The sequence below is a fragment of the Monodelphis domestica genome, chromosome 1 (assembly GCF_027887165.1).
Source record: "Monodelphis domestica isolate mMonDom1 chromosome 1, mMonDom1.pri, whole genome shotgun sequence".
Taxonomy (NCBI): Eukaryota; Metazoa; Chordata; class Mammalia; order Didelphimorphia; family Didelphidae; genus Monodelphis; species Monodelphis domestica.
Window position 1 is genome coordinate 760,212,677 of NC_077227.1, and position 12,486 is coordinate 760,225,162.

Here is a 12,486-nt window from a genome sequence, read left to right on the forward strand (position 1 = left end):
TCAAGTCTCCCACTAATATGGTTTTACTGTCTATTTCCTCCTTCAATTCTCCTAGTTTCTCTATTAAAAATTTGGATGCTATACCATTTGGTGCATACATGTTGATTAGTGATATTTCCTCATTGTCTATACTCCCTTTTAGCAGAATATATTTACCTTCCCTATCCCTTTTGATCAGGTCTATTTGTACTTTGGCTTTGTCAGATATCATGATTGCAACTCCTGCCTTCTTTCTATCAGTTGAGGCCCAAAAGGTCTTACTCCCAGATCTCAGACTATATTACAAAGCAGCGGTCATCAAAACAATTTGGTACTGGCTAAGAGACAGAAAGGAGGATCAGTGGAATAGACTGGGGGCAAGCAACCTCAGCAAGACAGTATATGACAAAGCCAAAGATCCCAGCTTTTGGGACAAAAATCCACTATTCGATAAAAACTGCTGGGAAAATTGGAAGACAGTGTGGGAAAGATTAGGCTTAGATCAACACCTCACACCCTACACCAAGATAAATTCAAAATGGGTGAATGTCTTGAACATAAAGAAGGAAACTATAAGAATATTAGGCGAACACAGAATAGTATACATGTCAGACCTTTGGGAAGGGAAATACTTCAAAACCAAGCAAGAATTAGAAAGAGTTACAAAATGCAAAATAAATAATCTGGATTACATCAAATTGAAAAGTTTTTGTACAAACAAAACCAATGTAACCAAAATCAGAAGGGTAGCAACAAATTGGGAAACAATCTTCATAAAAACCTCTGACAAAGGTTTAATTACTCAAATTTATAAAGAACTAAATCAATTGTACAAAAAATCAAGCCATTCTCCAATTGACAAATGGGCAAGGGACATGAACAGGCAGTTCTCAGCCAAAGAAATCAAAACTATTAATAAGCACATGAAAAAGTGCTCTAAATCTCTTATAATCAGAGAGATGCAAATCAAAACAACTCTGAGGTATCATCTCACACCTAGCAGATTGGCTAACATGACAGCTATGCAAAGTAATGAATGCTGGAGGGGATGTGGCAAAGTGGGGACATTAATTCATTGCTGGTGGAGTTGTGAATTGATCCAACCATTCTGGAGGGCAATTTGGAACTATGTCCAAAGGGCGATAAAAGATTGTTTGCCCTTTGATCCAGCCATAGCACTGCTGGGTTTGTATCCCAAAGAGATAATGGACAAAAAGACTTGTACAAGAATATTCATAGCTGCACTCTTTGTGGTGGCCAAAAATTGGAAAATGAGGGGCTGCCCTTCAATTGGGGAATGGCTGAACAAATTGTGGTGTCTGTTGGTGATGGAATACTATTGTGCTAAAAGGAATAATAAAGTGGAGGAATTCCACGGAGACTGGAACAACCTCCAGGAAGTGATGCAGAGCGAGAGGAGCAGAACCAGGAGAACATTGTACACAGAGACTGATACACTGTGGTACAATTGAAGGTGATGGACTTCTCCATTAGTATCAATGCAATTTCCCTGAACAATCTGCAGGGATCTAAAAAAAAATACTACCCACAAGCAGAGGATAAACTGTGGGAGTAAAAACACCGATGAAAAACAACTGCTTGACTACAGGGTTGGAGGAGATAAGACTGAGGAGAGACTCTAAATGAACACTATAATGCAAATTCCAACAACAGGGAAATGGGTTTGAGTCAAGAACACATGTGATAACCAGTGGAATCGTGCGTCGGCTATGGGAGAGGAAAAGGCGGGGGGGGGGGGGAAGGGGAGGAAAAGAAAACGATCTTTGTTTCCAATGAATAATGTATGAAAACGACCAAATAAAATAATGTTTAAATTTAAAAAAAGCACCTGGCAAGTCGAGGCATCACTTCTGATCACATGGAGTGTCTCTGGGAAGCCTCCCAGGAGTGTCCTTGGCCACAGGACAAGGTAGAAGCCTTCCTCAGGAAGAGGGAAGCAGCGCTGCCCCCCCCCCCCCCCAGTGCTGAGCTCGAAGGGTCGCTTCCGCAATCAGAGCAGAGGAAGTGAAGGCAGGCAGTGAGGCCAGTCAGGGATCCCTCTGTGCCACAAGACAATCCTGGAGAATCCACTGACCAGTCCCTGAAAGAGTGACCAACCAGCAAAGCTGCAGGATACAAAATAAGCCCCATTAAGCACCGGCATTTCTCTATGGAAGGGTTCAACATAGGCATCTGACAGGGAGCAGAGCAGCTTCATCCACAGCTTCATGTAGAAAGAAGGTTAGATGGAAGAGAGAAGATGAGAGAGACATGGTTCATCTTCTACCCTGTCAGTGGGCCTCAACCAGGCTCGCCAATAAAGCATCCCTAATAACTACCTCTGACTCCAGCTGTCTTCTCAGGACAGGCTCTTCTGCCTGGCACAGCCGGCCTAACCTACACTACTCTACCTGTCAAATATTCTCTAACGAAGGAACGAACTCCCTAAAACCAGAGAGAGCCAACTGCCAGCAGCCCCTTTCCTGAGAGCCAGACATCCTGCTCTCCAGAGATCCTAGAAGCCAAAAGCCCCATCCCTCAGCGGCTGCTTCCTTTATCTCCTCACTGACCAATCCCTCCCTTGGCTCCCTTTCCCTAGACTTCCCTGCTCCCCTTTCTGGGAGAACACACAGGCTCCTTCCCTGCCTGGAGCATTTGGACTCCCACCCTCAACCCTGGGGACTCTGCCTGGGCCCATCCCATGTGTAGTCCCAAAGCCCTGCTGTCTTTTGGGGCTCTGGGAGGATGGGAGAAGGGAGGGGGAAGAAGAGGAGGAACAGAGGGAGGGGCTCATCTGCCCCTACAGACCTCTTCTCTTCCCAAGCTGCTCCCCACTCCTGCTGCGGGTAGCAGGCTCTCCTCTGAGAGCAGGCCTCACCCTAGGCGACTCCTGTGGCCCCTCACCCCATGAAGATCCCTGTGGGGTAGCCTCTGGCCTGGGAAGAGAAGGGAAAACCTCTGCCCCCCTGGGTCCCTTCTCCCTCCCCAACTCAGGGTGCAGAGACTTAGGCCTGGCCCCAGGAGGGATGGGGCATTGAGGAATGCAGGATACCTCCAAATTTTTATATTAATAGGTACTGACATTTTTGTACTCCTCAATACTATATTTGGAGATGCTAAAATAAAAAATATTGAGGATAAAATGGAAGCCCAATTAGAAGTTCTAAAATATTTCTTACAGGATCAATTGGCAAACACCTACTCTACCAGAAACAGACCTGTTTCTGAACCTTTGAATGAGGAAATTTCCTTCCCTGAAATAGAGATGGAAAACACCTTCCCTATAGCCCAGTTAACAGACTGCTTCTCTCGTGTAGTGCAAATCTTGTCTGAATTTAATCCCCAAAACCCTTCCCCTGCAATCCCAGCTTCTCATGTTCCTTCTCCTACAGAAAACCAAATTCCAACGCAAAGGAGATCTTATCCTCCTAGAGAAACCTATCCTTGTCAAACTGGCCCACAGGCACAAAATTCAACTAGACGCCTGTTTCCTCTAAGAGAAGTACCTGAAATAGGACGGAATGGGGATGTGGTGACTTTAAGACATAGGATACCGTTTACTCCCCAAGAAATAAATGAATTTACACGAAATATCCCCACATATGAACAAGATCCTTTTCTAGTAACAAAAAAGATGGGAGACATATTTTTTCAGTATAATCCTTCTTACAAGGACGTTGAGAACTTGGTACAGGCTTTTTTAAGTGAACGTGAAAAAAATAAAATAATTGCTCATGTCAACCAAACCCGAGGGCTTAATGCAGCACATTGGCCATCTCAGGATCCCGAATGGGACTATAACAATCCTGAGGATTATCTACAACTATACCTTTGTAGAGAGGCCATCCTCATGGCAATGAAGGAATGTGCAGACAGTACAAATAAATGGATGGAACTGGAAAAATTTAATCAAAAGGAGAAAGAAACACCCTCCTGATTCATGGATAGAATAATTGAGTTTGGGGACAGATACTTATGGGACCTAACTAAAGAGAGTAGCTTAAGACAAGTTAGAAGGATCTTTGTAAATAACTCTTGCAGAGCAATTAAGAATTATTTTAGAACACAATGCCCAAGATGGTCAGATATGGACCTTGAAGAATTGCGAAAAACAGCTATATATGTTTTAAAGGGAAACAAAGAAAAGGAGGAAGAAAATGATGATGACATGGAGGAAATGAAGAAAAAATGAGATATTTAATAGATAGGATAACTAAATTAGAAAGTGGGCATGATAATGAACCAACGACAATTGCCCCTCTCCAGAAATCCAATTATCAATCCATTACTTGCCACTTCTGTGAGAAGAAGGGCCACAAAATGATGGAATGTAGAACCTTTCTTAAGATGATTGGAAGGAATACACAGTTTAATAATAGCTTTAGAAATAATAACTATAGAAATGATGATAATAGAAAATAGAATTCTAGAAATTATAATAATGACTATGGAAATAACTATAATGAATATAGAAATAAGAACTTCAGAAACCAGAATTATAGAAATAGGAATTGGGAAATTAATGACAATGCTCCAATTGAAGAAAATTATAATGATAATGGACAACAACAATATATGAGAAATGGTGCTCGTCCAAAAAATACTCGAGGTACTAATGACCCTCAGAGAGGTGCCCTTCAGAGGGGTGCCCAAGAAATATCCCAAGCACAATGATGGTGTCCAGGGGGGCTGGGACACAGGAATCAGAGGATACAACCTTTGATTTCCCGGACCCTGGTATCCTACTACCCGTTGTCCCTATCCACTGCCCTCCCAATACTAATGAACCCCATGTTACCTTAAAGGTGGGTAACACCTATTATGATTGTCTCTTAGACGCTGGAGCTACCAGGTCTGTATTGAAGAATGTACCAAATTTAAATTGTTATTCTCTTGACTCACAAAGTGTAGTGGGAGTATCAGGAATACCCCACAGAGTTAAAAAACTTGCCCCTAGAATGGTGTCTGTAGGACCCCTAGAGGTACAACACTCCTTCCTTTTGATGCCTGACTCCCCTTTAAATTTTCTGAGGAGGGACCTTCTATGCAAACTCAGAGCCACAATAACCTGCTCCCCAGATGGCTCATTATCATTAGAAGTACCAGAGGAATCTTTAAATTTACTCCCTGTAATTCTCTCAGAGAGTCAGGAGAAAAAAGAGCATCCCGTCTTTGCAATACCTAAAGATATACCAGAGTCTCTTTGGGCCACATCTTCTTCCGATATAGGTTTACTTAAGTCGGCTGTTCCTGTGCAGATAAAAACTAAATCTAGCCCACCTCCTTCTATCCCTGAGTATCCTCTCTCAAAGGAGGCAATTGAGGGTATTACACCAGTTATTAACTCATTAATAGAACAGGGAATAATAATCCCTTGCAAATCTGAATACAACACGCCCATCCTGCCAATTAAAAAACCAAAAAGAGGGCCCGATGGCAAGCACCTCTATAGATTCGTACAGGATCTAAGGGCAGTGAATAATCACGTTATAAAGAGACACTCCGTAGTTTCTAACATACATACTATTATTTCATCTATTCCTAGCACAGCTACATACTTTACAGTAGTAGACTTGTGTTCAGCTTTCTTTTCCATACCAATACATGAGAACTGCAGGCATATTTTTGCTTTCACCTGGAAGGGCTCACAATATACCTAGTGTTGGCTGCCACAGGATTATGTCGAAAGTCCGAGCTTATTTGAGCAAATTTTGAGCCAAGACACAGACAATATAACATTTAAAAATAGCAAATTAATCAAATATGTAGATGATCTACTCTTGGCTTCAACAGATGCAAAAACATGTCAAGAAGATAGCAAACACCTTCTTTTGGAATTGCACAAAAAAGGATATAAAATCTCTAAGGATAAAGTTCAATGGTGTCTCCAAAAAGTAGAATATTTGGGATTCATCTTGACTGCGGGTGCTCTTTATATTTCTCCAAAACGAATTGAGAACATTCAAAAATTGAGTGCTCCTACCACTAAGAAACAGCTGAGAGCAATTTTAGGAGCAACAGGGTTTTGCAGACAATGGATTCCTTGCTATGGGGAAATTACTAAACCCTTTATAGCATTAACAAAGGATTCAGTTCCTGAACCCCTCAAATTAGAGCTTGAACAACTGTCAGCTCTATCAGATCTAAAAAAGGCTATCATGTCTGCCCCTGCTCTAGGCATCCCAGATTACAACAAGCCATTTACTTTATATGTGCATGAGCGAAGAGGAGTAGCCTCTGGTGTGTTAACTCAGACTTTGGGACCTTCTCAGCGCCCAATTGCTTATTATTCTGCCCAACTAGACCCAGTAGCAGCAGGAGCACCACCATGCCTTAGAGGAGTAGCTGCTACAGCCCTACTAGTAACAAAAACCGTTGATTTAGTATTGGGATGTCCATTAACAATAATGTGCCCACATGAGATTGAAGCATTATTGATAAAACATAGAACACAGGCATTCTCGGATCAGAGAATTACAAGGTATGAAACAACCTTATTAAATAGTGAAAATATTACCTTGAAACGCTGTTCAACTCTTAACCCTGCCACCTTGCTTCCAGATTTACCTACTTCCAGAGAACCATTACATAACTGTGAAACATTAGTGTCCATGGCAGAAAAGCCTCGAGATAATCTCTTGGACACTCCCTTAGACAATGCAGATCTGATTTTATTTACCGATGGTTCCTCTTTTATGAGGGATGGCATACGTTACACTGGAGCTGCCGTAGTCTCAGAATTTGCCACTGAATGGTCAGCTTCACTACCTTCTAACATTAGCGCTCAAGGAGCAGAACTCATAGCTCTAACACAAGCTTGTATAATTGCCAAGGATAAAAAGGCAACAATTTATACGGATTCTAGATATGCTTTTGGCATTTGTCACTCAGTCAGGATGCTATGGCTCCAGAGAGAATTTTTAACCTCAGCTGAAAAATCCATAGCTAATGCAAAAATTATTAATGAAGTTCTTTCTGCTCTCAAACTGCCTAAAGCCCTAGCTGTAGTTCATTGCTCTGCCCATACAGGTGGCTCTGACCCTGTCTCTAGAGGAAATGACCGAGCAGATGCCGCTACAAAAGTAGCAGCCATAGAAGGACCTGGATTAATTTTAACATTAACAACCACTGATAATTTAAATTTATCACTTTCCTATAATGAAAATGTAAACCTCAAAATTCCTTAGACTTATAAATGTTGGAAATTTCACCATTGGGATATTTCATACTTGGAAAATTTCTTACTGATAGTCTATTGGAATGGGAACTCCATTGGCATGGGAGGTTCCTTCTCTTCCCTTCTTAAGATTACTTTAGGACAGAAACCCTTTGCTGAACAATGGAAAGGACTTTGACCTATGCTTAAGCATAGAACAGGAATTTCTTTGAGTCTTGATTGATTTTAGAATTGATACAATGGAGATACTTGGAATAAATCTCCACCCTATTCAGTCCTAATAGGATTGAGTAAGGGCTGCAGCCTAGATCAAAATTTAATTATTCCAATCTCTACCATACTCAAGTTAACAGGATTTAGAAAGGGCTGTAACAAAGGAGTATAGATTTAATCATTTGAAAATATGACCTTCAACAGACATGTGCAAAAGCCAGAAACCTCTGGGCGGTCCTGGGTTAAGCGAGAGCCTCCATTGACAGGCAAATTGATGAAGAGTGATTGGTAGATGTGAGGACTGAGGGGAGGCAACTTGGATGGTTTCCTTAAAGATAGGAGGGTCTGGAGACTCGAGGTGGTGGTGATTGAGTTTGGTCGGTGTGGTTCCTGGGCTCTGGGGAAGCTTGCTCTGGAGGAAGCTGAAGGTGGGGGCCTCTGAGACTGTTTCTCCATTTTTGGACATGTGAGTAATAGGGACTGATCTCTTTTCTTTGCCCCAGCTATCTAAGGGCTTGGGCCTTTTGGCCCAGCCTAAACAGAAGGGGTATTTAAGCCCTATTCCCTTCTCTCCCCTTTCTCTCTCTCTCTATATCTCTAATTCCTTTCTTGCTCCTATTGTAATTAAACTCCAAAAAAGGCTGACGGCTGACTTGAGTTTTTCATTTAGGAATTACATAGCTGATTCCTTGGCGACCTTAAATTAATATATATCAGTCTTTTAAAGTGATTCCCTTGTAACATTTGTGGCTGACCACACGGGAGTCTAAAGAATCCTCTCAATAAAACTTTTTCCTTGCCTTTTTACTATACTGTTTCACCACTTAGTCCTTTTTTTTTAAAAAAAAAAAAAACTTGGCTTAAAGACACAGCTGCTAGAACACGTGAGTATAAAAAACTTTTTCTCTTTTCTCCTTAAGTTAAATTGGAATCAGCAGTTTTTTCTTTTTCTTCCCTTTAATCTTAAGGGACAGCTGGGTAGCTCAGCGGATTGAGAGCCAGCCCTAGAGGCAGAAGGTCCTGGGTTCAAATCGGACCTCAGATACTTCCCAGCTGTGTGACTCTGATAGACAGAAAACAGCTGTTTTTAAATCTCAGCAACAGGACTCTAAAGTCCTGGCTGGAAGAACTGTTTCTAAATATCCTTTCCCTTAAGGAACAACTTCCTGGATTAAAAAAAAAAAAACCCTGTGGAAAGTTTGTTGCTTTGCCCTGCTCCCCACGTGTTTTGTGAAATTACAAAATATACATATAAAAATGAGTACTACATTCTTTGACAATTATATGGCAACTTCCTGTAGTCTTGGCTACAAATGGCTAAGTGAAATATTACTGCATTCTGTCCTACATACTTGTGGGATAGAAATTACTTTAAACTGGACCTATACAAGGTCTATTTTGAGTTTTTCTCATGTTTTTGATTATTTTTTCTATTCTTTTGATAATTGACACATACAACCCCATAACTGAACATTGCATTCTGAGCTAAACTTGATATTTTTTTTTTAATACTTACTTCAGGGGGGATTGTATTTTAATTTAAAATCTAAGAATTTTTGAATTTTTTTTTGTTTGAGATTTTATTTTTATAAAAATCCAAGACTTTTGTTTAAGATTTTACTGTTATAAAAAAATTTTCAAAGATTTTGATTTTGTTCGAGAAAAGATCTTCAAGAAAGAAGCTTGAAACTTTTATATCCAGAGAATGAACTGTTGCAGAAAGATGCCAAAAACCTACACTTCATCAAGAAGATCAAGAATGAACTTTGGATGTGATTGATTGGACTGAACTTTTGATTGAACATTTATTGTAACATTTATGCCAAAAGGGACTGCCCCTAATTTGGCTTTCTGTCAATGCGCCTAGCAAACATTGGTTTTGCTTTCTTTTCTTTTCTATTTCCTCTCTCACTATTCTAATTTCTCTTAGAAAATTGAATATTGTGTATATCTTTAGTTAGAAGTGAATTTAGAACTACAAAATGATTATGTTAAATGATCAATGGGGAGACTAGTCTCCCAATGATCATCAGGGGGGATTGTAAACCTCAAAATTCCTTAGACTTATAAATGTTGGAAATTTCACCATTGGGATATTTCATACTTGGAAAATTTCTTACTGATAGTCTATTGGAATGGGAACTCCATTGGCATGGGAGGTTCCTTCTCTTCCCTTCTTAAGATTACTTTAGGACAGAAACCCTTTGCTGAACAATGGAAAGGACTTTGACCTATGCTTAAGCATAGAACAGGAATTTCTTTGAGTCTTGATTGATTTTAGAATTGATACAATGGAGATACTTGGAATAAATCTCCACCCTATTCAGTCCTAATAGGATTGAGTAAGGGCTGCAGCCTAGATCAAAATTTAATTATTCCAATCTCTACCATACTCAAGTTAACAGGATTTAGAAAGGGCTGTAACAAAGGAGTATAGATTTAATCATTTGAAAATATGACCTTCAACAGACATGTGCAAAAAGCCAGAAACCTCTGGGCGGTCCTGGGTTAAGCGAGAGCCTCCATTGACAGGCAAATTGATGAAGAGTGATTGGTAGATGTGAGGACTGAGGGGAGGCAACTTGGATGGTTTCCTTAAAGATAGGAGGGTCTGGAGACTCGAGGTGGTGGTGATTGAGTTTGGTCGGTGTGGTTCCTGGGCTCTGGGGAAGCTTGCTCTGAAGGAAGCTGAAGGTGGGGGCCTCTGAGACTGTTTCTCCATTTTGGTCACGTGAGTAGTAGGGACTGATCTCTTTTCTTTGCCCCAGCTATCTAAGGGCTTGGGCCTCTTGGCCCAGCCTAAACAGAAGGGGTATTTAAGCCCTATTCCCTTCTCTCCCCTTTCTCTCTATATATATATCTCTAATTCCTTTCTTGCTCCTATTGTAATTAAACTCCAAAAAAGGCTGACGGCTGACTTGAGTTTTTCATTTAGGAATTACATAGCTGATTCCTTGGCGACCTTAAATTAATTTATATCAGTCTTTTAAAGTGATTCCCTTGTAACAAAAAGGAAGTGGAAAAATGGAAACAAAATTTTAAAGCAAAACAAATTAATGGAGTATGGGTGTCATCTGAAGGAAAACCCCTGCTCCCTAGAAGTTTCTATCACCAAATTTGCCAATCTATTCATAAAAATGGTTATTTTGGCACCCAGGGCATCGTGGACTCGGTCAAGAGAGTATGGATAGCCCCTGGTATAACTACTGTAGCCTCTAAAGTATGTTCAGCCTGCCCTATTTGCCAGGCATATAACCAACATGCATATCGTGGAAAAGCCTTTGGGGGACGTCCTCCGGCTTACATACCTTTTGAACATCTACAGATAGATTTCATAACGATGCCAAAGGCTGGACGTTATAAATTTTGTCTAGTAATTGTAGATCAACTAACCAGATGGCCGGAAGCATTTCCTACGACCCGAGCCACAGCAGATTTTGTTGCAAAGATACTTTTAAAGGAAATTATTCCTCATTTTGGCCTGCCAGCACGTATTGACTCAGATAGAGGGAGTCATTTTACCGATTCTGTCTTAAACCAAATATATTCTTGCTTGGGGATAACTCCCAAATTCCATGTTCCATATCACCCCCAGAGCTCAGGCCAAGTGGAGAGGATGAATAAAGAACTTAAGACTATGATTGGCAAATTATGCACTGAGACCCATTTAAAATGGCCTGAAATTCTCCCTCTGGCCCTATTTTATCTTAGAAGCAGGCCTAGAGGAGACTTACATATTTCACCATTTGAGATGCTTTTTGGACATCCGCCTATACAGGCTAAGCCTTTCTCCCCGGCTTATACATCGCTATTAGGGGGAGATATTACTATTGCTTCCTATATACAGGAGTTACAGCACAAACTACGTGAACTTCATGAATCTGGAGCTGCAATACAAGCTGGACCATTAGACTTTTCTCTGCATGACCTGAACCCAGGAGATAAAGTTTATATCAAGAATTTCAAGCGAACTGGAGCAACTCAACCTTCATGGGAAGGACCATTCCAAATATTATTAACTACTCCAACATCTATAAAGATTGGAGAAAGAGACTCTTGGATTCACTGCTCACATGTGAAGAAAGCATCTTCTGCTGAGACTGATTGACTCTATCCTATCATATGAATTGTGACTCTATCTTATCATATGAATTGGAGATAATAATCCATAGACAAATGGATGCTGTTTTTTAAAGAACACATTGAATTACTGATTTTTTTCTTAATTTTATTATTTTTTTCTTTTATTTTTTTATCAGAATATTTGAATTTTTTCTCATTTTTTGTACTTAAGGTACACATAATTAATATTAATATTATTTTTTTCCTGCAGTAATACAAGTTAATATATATACTCTTGCTATAATATCAATATATGCCTAAAAGCTTTAAACTATGGGAACCTGCCATTTATTGATAAAATATTATAGGACTGTGATTAATGTTTGTGTCTGATTCCAGGAAAAGGGATAAAAACAAGGAGCACAGACTAAACCTGAATAGTGCCAATAGAGCACACAAGAAATATTAAAGTGAGACTCGAGGTTGCGACGCTTAACTTATGTTTAAGTCGTAGGACTTCCTTGTATCTACACCCTTTACGAAGTACTCAAACAAGTACAAAGCTTGACTATCATGCTGGCTCCCTATATCCCTGAATGGAAAAAAAAATCAGATGAGGAAATGACATTTCCCCATCAAAATAGAATTCTAATTCTTTTCTTCTTATATTATGGCAACTTCCTGTAGTCTTGGCTACAAATGGCTAAGTGAAATATTACTGCATTCTGTCCTACATACTTGTGGGATAGAAATTACTTTAAACTGGACCTATACAAGGCCTATTTTGAATTTTTCTTATGTTTTTGATTATTTTTCTATTCTTTTGATAATTGACACATACACCCCCATAACTGAACATTACATTCAGAGCTAAACTTGATATTTTTTTAATACTTCAGGGGGGATTGTATTTTAATTTAAAATCTAAGAATTTTTTTATTTTTGAATTTTTTTTGTTTGAGATTGTATTTTTACAAAAATCCAAGAATTTTGAATTTTGTTTAAGATTTTACTGTTATAAAAAGTCAATAAGATTTTGATTCTGTTCGAGAAAA